General features: G+C 45.4%; 1 pseudogene; it reads left to right on the top strand.

Annotated features, from left to right (window-relative positions):
* The first annotated feature begins 14,601 nt into the window (after positions 1-14,601).
* LOC102864545 lies at positions 14,602-15,076 on the top strand (annotated as a pseudogene).
* The last annotated feature ends 281 nt before the right edge of the window (positions 15,077-15,357 follow it).

Raw genomic sequence — 15,357 nt, 5'->3', positions numbered from 1 at the left:
ACCACCATCTTCATTTTATAGCTGAGAAAGATGAGACTCAGAGGGTGACCCAGCCAAACCTCTGCCACCCACCCCCTCAGACTCACTCTTCCCACTCACTGGTCCCCAGCCTCTCTCTGAAGTCCCAAGATACCCTTGAACAAGCACTTGGCATTTAGCACCTTCGCTGGTACATGTTACAAGTTTATCAGAGTCAAGCACATAATTAAGTCAGATTGGGACAAAGTCTCAGTGTCCTAAGAGGAAGGTCAGAGGCTACAAGATAATTTCAGGGGAAAACCACTGTGGACTAGAGAAATCAGGAAGGCTTCCAGGAGGAGGTGGGACTGGAACTCACCCTGATCACCTAGGTAATGATTATCATGTGCCATAAAGTTGATTCTAACTCTTGGCAATCCTAAAGGAGAGAGTAGAACTGCCCCATGAGCTTTCCCAAACTTGTAACCTCTACAGAAGCAGATTGGCAGGCCTGCCTTCTGTGGAACCACTGGTGGCTTTGAACTGCTAACCTTATGGTTACTTAGGGGCCAAGTACTTAATCATCACTCCACTAAGGCTCAGGCAAAGACAGAGAACAGATCATTCCAGAGTTGGTATGTCCAAGCAGGAGGGCCAGCTGGCTGGATAGATGGTGAGAGTGGTATTTCCTGATGACAGAGGCCTTGGCTGGCTGGCTACTTCTCCAGGTCTGAACAGAGGCTGGGAGGACGGAAGGTCAGCGATTTGATATCTTCAAGCCCATCTACCACCCCACAGTGTGCTAAGGTTAAGCTTCATTTTCTGCTTGCTGCCCTCCTCACTGGTTGCCAAGGTGTCAAAACACACACAGACCAGCCGTGGGAAGTCACTGGGAGGGGCAGGAAGAGGCTGCTTTCCTCGTGCCCTCAGCCTGCTCCACGCCGCATCCTGACCCCAGGTCTCTCCACTCTGACCTGGTCTCCCCATTTCACTCATCAGTGCGTGTGTATGTGAGGGCAGCTGACCATGAGCTGCATGCCCTCAGGTGAGCCCCCTAGTCTCTCTGAGCATCAGGATATGAGTTTCCAGTGCATACTCTGGTCACAGTGACAATCTGCTTGTCTCCAACTGGAAACCAGGAAGAGACTCTTAGCATGGCCACTGTTAACACCATGTTCTGATAGTAAGCGAGAGTACAAACCCACTAGGTGCTAGAGAGATAAGTTGCTAAATGGGTTTGGCAAATATGAACCAATGCAGCAAACAAACACTGGCTAACTATTTACTCAAATGAGCTGAAAGCCTATTATTTTACACAAAAATAAAATGTTTATAAAATCTGTATTCATAGATGCCAAGAAAAGTGAATTTTCATCATGCTAACCAAGATGGTCCTCACTAAGTGGATGGATAAACTGTGGCGCATACTCGACAATGTCATTACAATCCAGCGATAGAAAGAAAGGAGCTGTTGAATTCTTTAAAAACATGGGGAAACCGTAAACGCATGTTGATAAGTGAAAGAAGCCAATTTGAAAAGGCTACGTACGAAATGATTCTACCTATATGACATTCAAGGGAGCTCTGGAGGCATAGTGTGGAGGGGGTCGTGCTGCTAACCCAAAGGCCGTGTCTAACTGGTGATGCAAAGCCATCTGCAGCTCTTTGAGAGAAAGATAGGCAATCTCCTCCTGTGTAATTTGCAGCCTCAGAAATCCAAAAGAAAGGTGGTCTGCGATGAGCTGGTTCTGAGTCAACGGCAATGAGATGAATAACATTCAGGACACAGCAAAACTGTAAGACAAAAGTGCCCTGCCATCCAGTTGGTCTGACTCATGACAGTCCTCCATCAGTTTTCTGAGGCTAGACAGCCTCACAGGGTGAGACTGCTTCCTCTTTCTCCTGCAAAATAACTTCTGGGTTAAAACTGCTAGCCTCCCAGTTCGCAATCCTGTATTACCAGGGCTCTTGGAAAAGCTATGGAGATAGGTTTGTTTACTTTCTCAGTAATGACAAGGTGCTGGATCATTGAATGCTTCTCTCACAGTATACCTCATTGTCACAAAATGGCTGCCACAGCTCTAAATATCAAACCCTCACACAGTTGAGTTCCAAACAAGAGGAGAGGAGAAGGCATAAAAGGGGGTGCTTTCTTATTAGGGAGAAAAAGGCTTTCCGAGAGGTCTCTTGCATGTGTTTCCCTTATGGCTCATTGGCCAGAACGAGATCGTCCCGTAAGCAATCACTGGCAAAGACATCTCTGGACACATGGCTGCTTAAACAAGATAAAAAACTTCTTAACAGAACACACTTGCAATGAATGGTTCTTGGGTAGGCAACAAAAATGCTTCTACAAGGAAATTTCTGAAAACAGACTGTATCTTCCTATCATTCTATGCATAGCTAAGGGGTTACATAAGTACAGAAACACAACAGTGCAGTGTGAACATTAATAAATGATGTGCACAGGGTCATACCAAGGAAGGAATCCATGAATCCACTCGTTTAATCAATGAGGAGTTGGGGCCCAGGGGTGACTAGAATGGTGGACACATTTTATTATGGTGAATCTGACAGACTCTTTGTCCTGGGAGTGGGAACAGCTCGGAGAAAGCCTGACAGAATGTGTCTGAGCTGCCAGGTGTGTAGGAGTTCACCAGGCAGGCTGAGCTGGGGATAGAGGCATTCCAGCCGCAGGACGCAGCACATGAAAAGCTCTGCTTGTGAAGGTGAATAAATGGATCACTATTCCCAGGGGATAGAGGGTGGACGGTGTGGGAGATGAGGTCAGATCTTGCAGAGGCCCGGACTTTACATAATGAGCCACTGAAAAGTTTTAGGCAAGAGACTGACATCTGATTATGATGAGAATATGAAAAAATCTCAAAGGCATTTGACTGGGTCAAAAGAATACAACCTATATGATTCCATTTATGTGAGGTCTTCAAGAGTAGGAAAGACTAATCTATAGTTGAAGAAATCATAGAAACGACTGCCTCTGGAGAGAAAATTGACCAAAATGAGGAAATGTAAGGGATGATGGACATATTCTATCTATTCCCCAGAATGTTTAAACTCAAAACTCAAACTTATTGCTGTCAACTTGGAACTAACTCTTAGTTGATGCTCCGGAGGATTTTCATAGGGTATTAATTGCATGCTAAGAGATTGCTTATCTCCTTCAAGAGCAGCTGAAGGTTTCAAATTAGCCACCTTTGCATTGGCAACACAACTCTCTACTCAGCAAACCACCTTAGCTCCTCAGAATAATGTTTACAGGGATGTAATTAATTTGTTAAAATTCATCTTAAAATATAATTGTGCACTTAAAATAAACATAGTCATCAGATGTAAATGGTACTTCAATTTTTAAAACAATATTAAGAAAGTATCCTGATGAGTGGAGTAGAGTAGAATCTGGAAGTGGGAAAGCCGGGAGGAGGTTGTATGGTTTCTTTAGTTTGCTAGTGCTGTTGTAACAGGAATACCATAAGAGGATGGTTTTCAAGAAAAGATCCTTCTTTTCTCACAGTTAAGGACATCAGGCCTCTGACTGACTCCAAGTGAAGGCTCTCTCTGTGGCCCTGAAAATCCAAGGACTTTATTGCAGTTTCTGTCTCCCAGCTTCCTTGGTGATTCCCAGTCTGTGTCTATCTTCCCTCATCTGTGGTTATTTGGGCCTAATCTCCTTTTTTTATATCTCAAAGGTGATTAAGCAATAACTGTCATAAAACAATGTATGAATGGCTGACTGGAAAACCTATTTGCTCTGCAAACTTCCACTCAAGCAATATTTTTTTTTAAGTGGTTAAGCTTAAGACACATCCTTCACCAATATGACCTTATTAACACAAGGGGTGGGGGGGAAGAACCTTTTTCCCAAATGAGATGTAGACACACTTCAATGCAGGTGACCTGCACTGAGGCAGGTGGTGGCAATAAAGAATGGACTGGGCTGGAGGAAATGAACTGGTACATTTAGAAACATGGCTGCTTGGATTTGGAGAGAAGAGGTGCATTCTGGGAGGAAGAAGCAGAGCGCTCAGATGTGGGCAAGCTGAGTCTGCGATGGAGAAGTGCTTTGAGTAGTTGGTATGTGGAGCTAGGCTTCAGGAAAAAGAGACAGACCCAGGAGAATCTAGTCTTCAAACAAATATAGCTAGAGAGATCCAAGGGAGCAAGCTGAGTGGGAAGAGGTGGGAACGAGCAGGAAGGCAAGGGAGCCAAGGACAGAGCCCTGGGGAGCAGCACCATCTAAGTGTCGGCCAGAAGAAAGCCGTCCAGTTCAGGAAACTGACCAGAAAAGGTAAAATGAAGGAGGAATGCTGGTGATGAAGGGTATCCACAGGGGCCAGAGGAAGGAAGGAAGGGGAAAGTGGCCAGTCGTCCTGAATATTTCAAAATGTCACATGGGATGGAGCTCAGAGAGATGTGTGGACAGAGCCAACACACACACAGGTGGATGCGCAGGCTACATCCAAGCCACAGGTGCTGACGAGACCACAGCCCTTTCCCCAGTTCAAAACTCTGGGCCCCAAAGGAGCATGGAAAATGCAGAAAGGGAATCTATAACGGCCCTTCTTTCTTTTTCCTTGCAGTCAGTCGGCACCATTCATCAAGCTTCCAAGTTTAAGTAAATTATGGTTCAACTGATCAGTGGAGTTCCATGTAGTTGTTTAAAATAATGGGGCAAGCTGTGTGTGCTTTGAAAGATGCTCATGTGGCCAACCACATGTTTTGTTAAATTATGCATCTGGAAGGATACATCAAAATGTCAACCAGGTTCACTCTGCATGGTGGGATTTTGCAGGCTTTTTAAAATGGTTTCTAACTTTTTGCTAATCTGTATTTTCTCATTTTCTACATACAAAGAACTTAATCTAGACTATAGAAGATGTTTCATTTGTGTTGGATCGTGGGAGAAAAAACAAAGAACAGCTTAACTGTTAAGATTGAACTGTGTCCCTCTTCCCCTAAATATGTGTTGTAAATCCTACCCCTATAACAATGGTAATAATCCCATTTGGGGATGGATTTTCCTTACTAAATTAATGAAATGGAATTCAGGTAGGGTGTGTTTTTATTGGTCTCTTTTTAAGATAAATGACCACAGACAGGGCTGGATACATTGATCCAGCATCCTGGGATTATGTGCTGTTGTTATTATTATTATTATTACATGTTGGAACCGACCCATAGCTGACCCGCCAGCAGATTTTCAGGGACAGTAACTCACTCAGGAGGAGATTGCCCAACTGTGAAGCAGCTGTTGGATTTGAACCATGTGCCTGGAGGTTGGCACTGTAGCTCCTTCCACTAGGCCACCAGTGTTCACAGTGGAAAAGACCTTGATGAAGTCATCCTCACTCGTTCACCCAAACCAGTGGAAAAAGGAGAAGACCAAGGGAGTTCATAAAGTAAAGAGGTCAGCGGGATCCCCGTGTCCAATTCCAGGCATCCTGCCCACATCCTATTCCCTGGACCTAGGACACCTTCTATTATTGTTAGTTGCCTGTGAACCAGTCCTGACTCATAATGACCCCACGTATGTTAGATCCAAACACTGTCTGGTCCTGCATCTTCCTCACAATCAGGGCTGGCTCTGTGCTCATTGTTGCAGCCAGTGCGTCAATCCATCCCATTGAGGGTGTTCTTCCTTTTTTTTTTGGCTGACTCTCTATTTTTCCAAGCATGATGTCCTTCTCCAGAGATGGGTCTCTCAAGATAACCCATCCAGAATATGTGAGACAAAGTCTCCCCATCTTTGCTTCCAAGTATTTCTGTACTTCTTCCAAAACTGATTTGCTCATTCTTCTGGCAATCTGTTCAACGCTGATGACCATCAGTAATGCAACCCACAGATGGAGCCGTTCTCTGGAGCTCTTTAAGAGTTCTAAAGGTTCTCTTGCTACAGACAATACTGACAATCATCAGAAATGATATTTCCACGTTTATTCTTTTCTGTTTCTTTCTGTCTCTGCTGTTTTTATGAACTGTCAAGTCAGAGGGCTGACTCTGAACCACATGCCATTGGGTTGGCAGTGCAACTTCTTACCACTAAGCCACCAGCAATTCCTTAAAGGCTTTGATGATCAGAGCCCAGGCAGACAGCTCCACTCCAATCTGGGGCCTGTCTTTTCTGAATGAGTAATTTCAAGGTAATCCTTGGTTCCTTCCAGTCACCAGTGGTGACCTTGGCAATGTCATTACCAATGTTTTTTGGAGACAGATCCAAGGGGACTTATCTTGGAGGCCAGAGTAGCTTGTGGCACTAGCTTCCCCAGCGAACCTCAGGTTCACTACTCTGATCTCCTTGGGGTTGAACTTGGGTGAGATGGTAGAAATGGATGGTGTGAGATGAACCCAGATGCATGTATGCACGTTGACTGAAAAAAGTTGCACCTAGGCCTTCTCTAAGCTCATTTGATTTCTAGATTGTTACTTCTACATGTTCATTGTTCTTCTACATCCCAAAGGTAAATACCTTCCTAGCTTTAAAGACTGCTCAAACAAGATAAAGAGAAGAAAGAGTACATTGCTCAGATACCATTGTCTTCATATCTTGAGCTGGTCACTGGCCCTGGCACAAGCCTGATTTCAGGGCTCCAGACCTTATTACCAGCTGATGTCCTTCTCCTGGCAGTGATCGGCCTCACTGTCAGGAAGGCTCATCTGAGGTGCTAAGACCTTAGATAAGAATTGTTCCTGAGAGGAATGAGGAAGTCAGAGAATGAAAAAAGAGAGACTAGTGTTCCTCATGGTAACCAAGCACACTGATAGTATCCCGTCCACACCATGGGTACCAGGGCCCAGATCCAGATCCAGACACCTCCCAAGTGTGACTATCCCAAGCTCAGCATGAGAGGAATGACCCTCATGGGGGCTGGTTTACACAATGAAGGCTCTGGAGAGTTGAAGTGAGAGCACAGTGAGAGAGGAGCAGCTGAAGCTTCTTAGGTACAAGCACCTCATGGGATTCGGTCCTTTGGAGTTTTAAGGTCATAGTTTCATAGGACATCCCAATTAACCAACCTAGTAATGTGTTTAATGCTTCTATTTTACCTCTTAGTTACTTTCATAGTGCCTGGGATGGTAAAAACTTGTGAGTGCCCATTGAAGGTACAAAAACTGGCCTCGTTTTTTATCTGGAGCAACAGAGGAAAAAAGGAGAAAGAAAGAGAATGTCTAACTGCCTCTTTTACCAAGAGACCAGAAGAACTGAATGGTGCCCAGCTACCATTACAGAACATATTGATCAAAGCTTCTGCAGCAGAATCTCGATCAAAAGAAGGAAAGTGTAGAACAAAATTTATTTTTTTTTTCTGTAGCATACCTTTTCAACCTGTATGCAGAGCAGATTATCCGAGAGGCTGGGCTCTATGAGGAGAAGTGGTGGCGTCAGGGTTGGTGGAAGGTCTATTAACAATCTGCGTTATGCAGATGACACAACCTTGCTTGCTGAAACTGAGGAGGACCTCATGTACTTGTTGCAGAGGGTCAAAGACTGCAGCCTTCAGTATGGACGGAGGCTCAATGTCAAGAAGGCAAAGATTCTCACCACTGGACCAATTGGCAGCATCAGGATGGATGGCGAAGAGATTGAGATTGTTCACAGCTTCAGTTTGCTCGGCTCTACTGGCAACACTCTTGGCACCAGCAGCCAGGAAATAAATAAACGTATTGCGATGGGAAAGTCTGCTGTTAGGGACCTCTCTAAAGTACTCAAGAGCAACGGTGTCTCTCTGGAGACTAAGGTGCACCTGATACAGGCCATGGTCTTTGCAATCACTTGTTATGCATCAGAGAGTTGGACAATGACTAGGGGGGATAGAAGGAAATTGATGCCTTTGAGCTGTGGTGCTGGAGAAGAGTATTGAATGTACCATGGACTGCCAAGAAAACAAACAGATTCATCCTGGAGAGGATTAAACCAAGCTATTCCTTGGAGGCAAGGATTCTGGGGCTTCGTCTGATATACTTTGGACATGTTGTAAGGAGAGACCGGTCCTTGGAGAGGGACATCATGCTTGGTAGGGTGGAGGGACAGCGCGAGAGGGGAAGACCCTCTATGAGGTGGATTGATTCAGTGACTGGAGCAATCGGGATGGGTGTGTTGGAGGCAGTGCGATTGACACAGGACAGAGCAGAGTTTAGGGCTGCTGTACATAGGGTTGCTATGAGTCGCAAACGACTCAACGGCACATAACAACAACAACAACAGCCATAAGATCAGATGAGTCTTTTGATATTATTGCCCTGAGACTATCTTTAAGCCTTAAACCAAAGTTATCCCCTGAAATAACTTTAAAACCAAATAATAGTTTAGCTTAACTAAAAAAAAAAAGTGTGCCTTGGGAATTGTGCTTTTTTTATGATCTAGCACTATAGGATCTAATTGACATCAGCAACTTGAAAGATTGGATAGGGACCATAGGGGGCAGTGAGCTTATGTTAATGGAGGCGCAATAACTCGGAAAAGGAGGGTGAGAACAGTTGCACAACTCAAAAAATATGATCCTTGTCAGTGGGTTGTTTATGTAGAAACCTTTGAATGTTTTGCTGCGTGTGTTTTCAGTGATGACAACAAAACAAATAAAAGTGACTATCACCTAACAGAAAGGAAGAAACGCAGAAACGCAAGCAAGAGTCAGAACTGGCACTGTCTAAAAGCTTTCTGGCCCGGCTTTGGGGACCCAAGATGAAAAAGCACAAATAGTGAGGTGAAGAACCAAAGAAATTCTCTAAGGGGAGCTCGCCATTTCCACATCAGGCAGCAAACTGAGGAGCAAGAGAATGAAAAGATCCTGAAACACAAAAAAACCACTAAAAAGGGACCTAGAGACTCCTCGTTAGTTATGCACAAAGCTTCCTGAAGAACCAAAATGATAAAGGGTGCCGGAGAAAGGGGGAAATCAGGCCAGGTTGTGAAGGAGGGGCCCACACAAAGAAATCACAAAAGGCTGCGGAGATAAAATCAGAAAAGTCCTTCAGAAACAGAAGTGAGATAGAACTTGCACCAGGACTCAAAAGAATGAGAAAAACATTTTCTGATTCTAACAGGCCAGAGATGAGGGGTAAGAAGGTTGTTGGCTCACATTTTCTATGGAAAGAGAAAGTCCCTAAGCAGTGACACTAAAAAAGTAGAGGCTTTTCATTTTTTCTTCGCTTAAAAAGGTCATCTGTGATCCGAAAGCTGAAAGAGGCACCACATGGAATCATGAGAGGGCAGGACGCCAGGGGGGAATAAGGAAAGAACTTGTGTATTCACATCTACAGGCCCTGATGACTTACATGCTTAGGTACTTAAGGAATTGGCCCAAGTTGGAGGCAAATCACTAGCTCTCACTCTGGAGGGATTTATGGAGAACTGGTGAGAGGCCTGGAGACAAGAGCAAGACCCAGGCAGCCCAACCCTGCGTCTCTTTAAACCTGGGGGAAAACAGACGCCGCTGAAAGTGCTGGGCCCATCAGCTGAGCTGCTATAATAGAAAACTACTGGGACACGTCGTCAAAAAATCAATCTGCAAGCACACTAGGTCATAAGGAATTAGGTAATAGCCAGCACTGCTTTCCAAAGAACACATTCTGTCAGAGTAATCCAATTTCCTTCTAGGCCAGAATGATGGGCCTGGTAAATCAGGACCGGCAAGAGACACATCATCTTCCTTAACAATAAAAAGCAAGGCATTTAATTTCATCTTCCAGGAGAAGTCCGGAGGAGCTGGGGCGATGGCGTCTAAAGTTGGATGTTCTGGGGCTGGGCAAATGAAGAGGTTGAAGGATTAATTCAAATAGCAGTTCTTTATGTCCTAGTAACCTCATAGCCTCAATGGATGACAATGGGCGGGGGGGGGGGGGGGAACGGTGGTGGTGGTAACTATTCTGTAGCAGAGGGCACAAGGGTTCAGAGAGGCAAAAGGGGTCACGTTATTTTTTTGTATCATCAAGTCAGAAGAGACCTGTAGCTGGCCCTCCAGCAGGTTTCCAGAAGTAGTAAGTCACACAAGAGGAGATTGCCTGAACCATGCGCCTTCAGGTTGGCAGGACAGCTCCTTAACACGAGGCCACCAGGGCTCCCTGAAGGATCATAGGAATGGAGAAGGAGGTGGTGACAGTGGTGGAGGTGGGGGACTGATGTGGAGGAGGCAGCCATGCTTAGGGTGGAGCTGGAGAAAGAAGTTGATAGGTGGAGGTGATGCGAATCATGGTGGCAGAGAGGGATTGAACACAGGCCTTGCTGGTGGTGAAATCAGAGACTGTGACAATGGTACAGAGGGAGGCAGCAGATGTGGTGGTCAAGGGGGCAGCACACAAACCTAGAGGAGGCATGAGAAATCTGGGTTTCTCACTTATATCTTTGCTGAGGGAAGAGGACATAAGGCTGGCCCCAGCCTCATTCTGACAGGCCTCGCTATTCTCCATTTAGACCTGGGTGGATAGATCGCTCCTTTCCCTAATAGGGAGGTGCCTGTGGGCTCCAAAAGGTCTGAGTGAGGGGAAGATTTCATTCAAATTCAGAAGGGTGGGCATAGACTACAAGCTTCCCAAAGCCAAAAGGAAAAGAGACTCCAAGGGCTGAGTCCAGGCAAGATTGTGTGGACTCAAGACAAGAACCTGAGAAAGATCCGGGGGACCTGAAAAGACAGGGTAATGATGGGCATGTCCAATGGTGATTAATTTTATGAAGCATAGTGCATGGGATGATGACTAGGAGTGATAGAAAGAGCATTGATGTCTTTGAGCTGTGGTGCTGGAGAAGAGTATTGAATATACCCTGAACTTCCAGGAGAATAAACAAGTTCGTCCTAGAGAAGGAAAAACCAGGCTGCTCCTTGCAGTCAAGGATTCTGAAGCTTTGTCTGACATACTTTGGACTTGTTACAGAGAGGGACCAGTCCTTGGAAAGGAATGTCATGCTTGGGCAGGTGGAGGGACAGCGTAGGAGAGGAAGATACTCGATGAGATGGATTGATTCAGTGACTGAGGTAATGCGAGTGGCTGTGTCAGAGAAAATAAGGTTGGCACAGGACAGAGCAGGGTTCAGGGCTGTTGTACAGGGTCGCTATAAGTAGCAAGTGACTCAACGGCACATAAGAATGTGAGAATGAGTGTATGAAACAGTATATGAATGAAGAATAGTGTAAAACACAACATATATGAACTTTGTGAGCAAACAAATAAAAGATAAAATTTTTTTACCAAAAAAAAAAAGCTGGGACCCACAGCCCCATTAGCTGAAGGCTGTTGGAGGCCTCCTGCCCCGTTGTTGGTAGGGTGCATGTATGGTGGGTTTGGGTGGGCCTTTTACAGGTTCTGCCTTTCACTCTTCTTTCCAGCCTGAGTTCTTTTGCTGTAGCCCAAGGATCAGGGACCCAGAAGGGTGGACTAAAGACCCTCCACCCAGTTTCTTTTCTTCTTCCCAGAAACAGGATGTGGTTATTTTCTTAAGTGGAAATAAAATTCAAACCCCCTCTAGATCCCAGGCTTGTGTGCTCAAGAGCCCTGCAGGCTGAAGAGGTGGGTTGCTGGAGCCAGTGGTGGGCTTCCTAGGGTGTGTGGTGAAGGAAGGGGTGGCCAAGAGGGCTGGACAACTTGAAAACATTCTTGAGGTCAAGAACTGCATTCTGGATTTGGAAACATTCTAGCTCACCTCCACTAGCTCTCTGGGACCTCGCAACATAGTGAAGGGACGTGTAAGTCATCCCGTGAATTAGTTTGTTGGCTGTCATTGTTCATTTTCAGCTGGGTGAACTGAACGGCCTCAACTGATCTTGAGAAAGTCCTTGGGCTCAATATGTCCCATTGCACCCTGGAGCAGGACAGCATGGCTGAGGTCCTTTGGCTATAGAGCCAAAGCCTCTGGTTCTCCTCTCAAGCCCACCCTTACACAGCTGGTTTTGTTCCTCCCCTTTGCCCACAATGCCTCACTCTCTGTGACATTGGCTTAAGGCCCTGCCTAAAGTCAAACACACCACAAAGTCCACTTGGGCCTAGCAGACAGAAGCAGCCCTCCTACTTTGAACTATCACAGAGGAAAGTATCAAGCTCTTGTTAAGTAAGTCCTCACGGGCTGCATTTGAACTTCATAGGCCCCTTGGCAACAGGCCTGGGAAAGAAAATGCTGTGAAGGTGGTGAAGAGCGAGTGGATGCTGTAACTGAAGAAACTGAGGCCTACAGTGGTGACGGGCCCAAGACAAGAGCCTGCAACTCTGGGCTGCTAGGGCTGGGAAAGCCCATTGTGACTGAACTCATGTCTGTCCTTGCTTATGTTAAACTTGTGTAATGTACGAATTGTTTTCAACCCACCATCAAGCTTCCAAGGCTGTGAATCTAGACAGAAGCAAACTGCCTTGTCGTTCTCTGGTGCAACGGCTGCTGGATTTGAACCACCACTCTTTCGGTTAGCAGCCCAGCATGGAGTGCAATGGACTCACCTCTAAAAATAAAGGGTGAATTATCACAGATCCTGTCAGTGAGTCCCTAGGGGTGTGCAGGTCAATGTTTGATCAACATAAATGTAAGGAATTGAAGGCTTAGTTTACAAAAATGTTTGACTGCAAGAGGTCAGTCTTTGAAATATAAATCATAAGTATTAAAATACTCAGAATTTAGAGACGTTGGGAATAGATACCTTAATTTGAGAAATTCCATTCTAGCTCACAATGGAACCCTAGAATACAGGTTCAGCTGCTAACCTTAGCCAAGTGGCTGGAGGTTCAAGTCCACCAGAGACATCATGGAAGAAGGATCTGGAAATCTACTTCTTAAAAATGAATCACTGGTTGAATGGAAATCCAAAGTCTCTGCAACCTTTCATTAAAATTAGTAATAAAAAAAAGTAAAGAAAAAAAAATCAGTCATTGGGGGGGAAAATCAGTTATTGAAAACTCTCTGGAGCACAGTCCATATTTGATACATGTGGGGTTACCATGGGTCAGAATTGACTTGATTGACAGACACAGAGAGCCCACAAACTAATTCACACGAATAAGTGGGGACTGACATATGATTCACTTGTGTGCTAGGACCTAGGGCAATTTGCAGATTACATATACCTTTGGAAAGACAGTGTTTAACTTACTGGGTGGCCCTATAAAATGAAATGATCATCCTTGCATCACCCCAAGTGGAGGGGTGTTCCCGTTGCTTCAGAAGGTCTATCCAGGACACACCAGCTCATGCTGACATGTGTGTAGGGGTGCGGAGTGTGGAGATGTCCCAAGTTCCAATTCCAGGAAAGGGATGCCTTCTTTGAGTCCCTTGCCCCCTCAAATAAATCTTCACTCTGCTTCCAGTCAGCCTGCTGATCTGGGAAGGCTGTTCTCACAGAGACGAACCAAAGCATTCAACCCTCGTAGAAGGCCTTGTTCTGAAACTTTGCAGACTTGGACAAGATCCTCCCTGTACTTCCTTCTCTCCATCTGTAAGGAAAGATACACTTTAGGTGGTTTCAGAGGTCCCTTCCTGTTCAGACCAGTGAAGCAAGCTACTAGCTGAAACGTTCGAATCCACCAGCTGCTCTGCTGGAGAGACAGGCATTCTCTTCTCCTTAAGATCCACAGCTTTAGGAGCTGGATGGTGGGTCATTAAGGGTGGAAAGTGATATAATTGAAGTGAGTTTAGTTTGTAAAAGACACAGTGGTGATGTAAAAGGGCAAAGGGCTTCTGACTGACAGAGATCTGGGTGCAAATTCTGCCTCAACCTCTTTTTAGCTGAGTGACATTAACCAAGATGTTCAGCCTCTCTGAACCTCACTTTTCTTATCTGTAAATCGAAGGTAATACCTTCTTTTTCACAGTCTTTATTTGACAAAGGGAGCTCTGGGGGTACAGTCCTTAGGGGTGCACTGCTAGCTGAAAGGCCATGACTCTCTAAGGGTTCAAGTTCGCCAGGGGTCCCATGTGAGAGAGACTAGCAATCTCTTTTTTGTGACATTTATAGGCTCAGAAACCCAAGGAAGGATCAGATATGAGTCAGTCTCAATATGACAGTAATGAGTTGGTTTATTATTACATAGGTGTTTACAAACAAGATGCTAATGTATGTAGTGTGTTGTTGTTGTTGTGTACCGTAGAGTCAGAACAGACCCATAGCTGACTTTCCAGCAGGTTTTCACAGGAGGAGACTGCCCATCCTTCTCCCGTGGAGCAGCTGGTGGCCTTGAACCACCTGCCTTCACAATTGCAATGCAGCTTCTTGCCACTAGGCCATCAGAGCTCCCTTATATAGTGTATATAAATTCTCAATTAATTATACTCACAACCATCAGTGATGCACTACTTGTCTGTCAGTTTCCTTTACTATGGTGGTTTCCTCTTGCTGTGATGCTGGGTGATATGCCACTGGCAATTCAAACACCAGCCAGGTCACTCGTGGTGGACAGGTTTCAGCGGAGCTTCCAAATGAAGACAAAGCTGGCCATCCACTTCTGAAATAACAGGCCCCTAAACCCTACAAGCAGGATAAGGATGGGCAATCTCCTCGCTTGCGATTAACTGCCTCTGAAAACCCACTGGAGGGTCAGCTATGGGTTGGTTCTAACTCGAAGGTACACAACAACAACAAAATCCTATAAATAGGACTGACTTCTGTTACTTGCTGCTGAGGCTGTGGGCCTCCAGGATGGCTGAAGTATCTCAAGATGGCTGGGCAAAAACTTATTCAGAATGCCATTGGCTGGATAGTTTTTGGGGAGATCATAACCTGAAACCAGAAGGCTGTTGCTAACTCCCTGAACTCCTGGAATAAAGCTCTCCCTTTAAGGTTAGTAGTTCTACCAGAGGCACTGCCAGCTATTGGCTGGGCTTCCTACAAGGTAGGGTGGCCAAGGATGGCTTAGTGGACGACTTTGAGAAGAAGTTTAATGCCCTGACAGTTCCCGTAGCAGAGGATAAGGATGTTGCCCTGGTAGATGCTGAAGAAAAAGATGTTGCACTGAGTTTTCATCTCTCTCAAAGACGAGGCTTGAGGAAGCAGAGGAACAGCTGGAGAAGATGAGGAACATTATTCTATTTGGGCAGAGGACCACTGAGGACTTGAATGAAGCCCTCCCAGAAAACAAATTAGACACGACCTAGTGTCCCTGCTGGCCTCACCAGCCGATTGAAAATTTATAAAACAGTCTGAGATGGCACTCTGGCCCTGCTATGGCAAACACAGAACATTAGAAATAAGAGTAATTGGGGTGGGGGGACCTATAAATAGATCTGACAGTCCGCTTTCTAGAGGATGGAAATGTGAGCCCCTGAACTTCGAAGGCACTTGGAATGAGACTCAGGAAGAACTGCCTCCTCACAGTCTTACTGCGTTAGTGGCCCAGATGCAGGAAAGCTTTCACCCAGTGAAGGACCATTTACCGAGGTGACAAGATTGAAATTGGAAAGAAACAGTTACAAAC

This window comes from Elephantulus edwardii, unplaced genomic scaffold (genome assembly GCF_000299155.1).
Source record: "Elephantulus edwardii isolate Elephantulus edwardi_28Jun2011 unplaced genomic scaffold, EleEdw1.0 scaffold00031, whole genome shotgun sequence".
Classification (NCBI taxonomy): Eukaryota; Metazoa; Chordata; class Mammalia; order Macroscelidea; family Macroscelididae; genus Elephantulus; species Elephantulus edwardii.
This window is presented reverse-complemented; position numbering and strand designations above follow the sequence as displayed.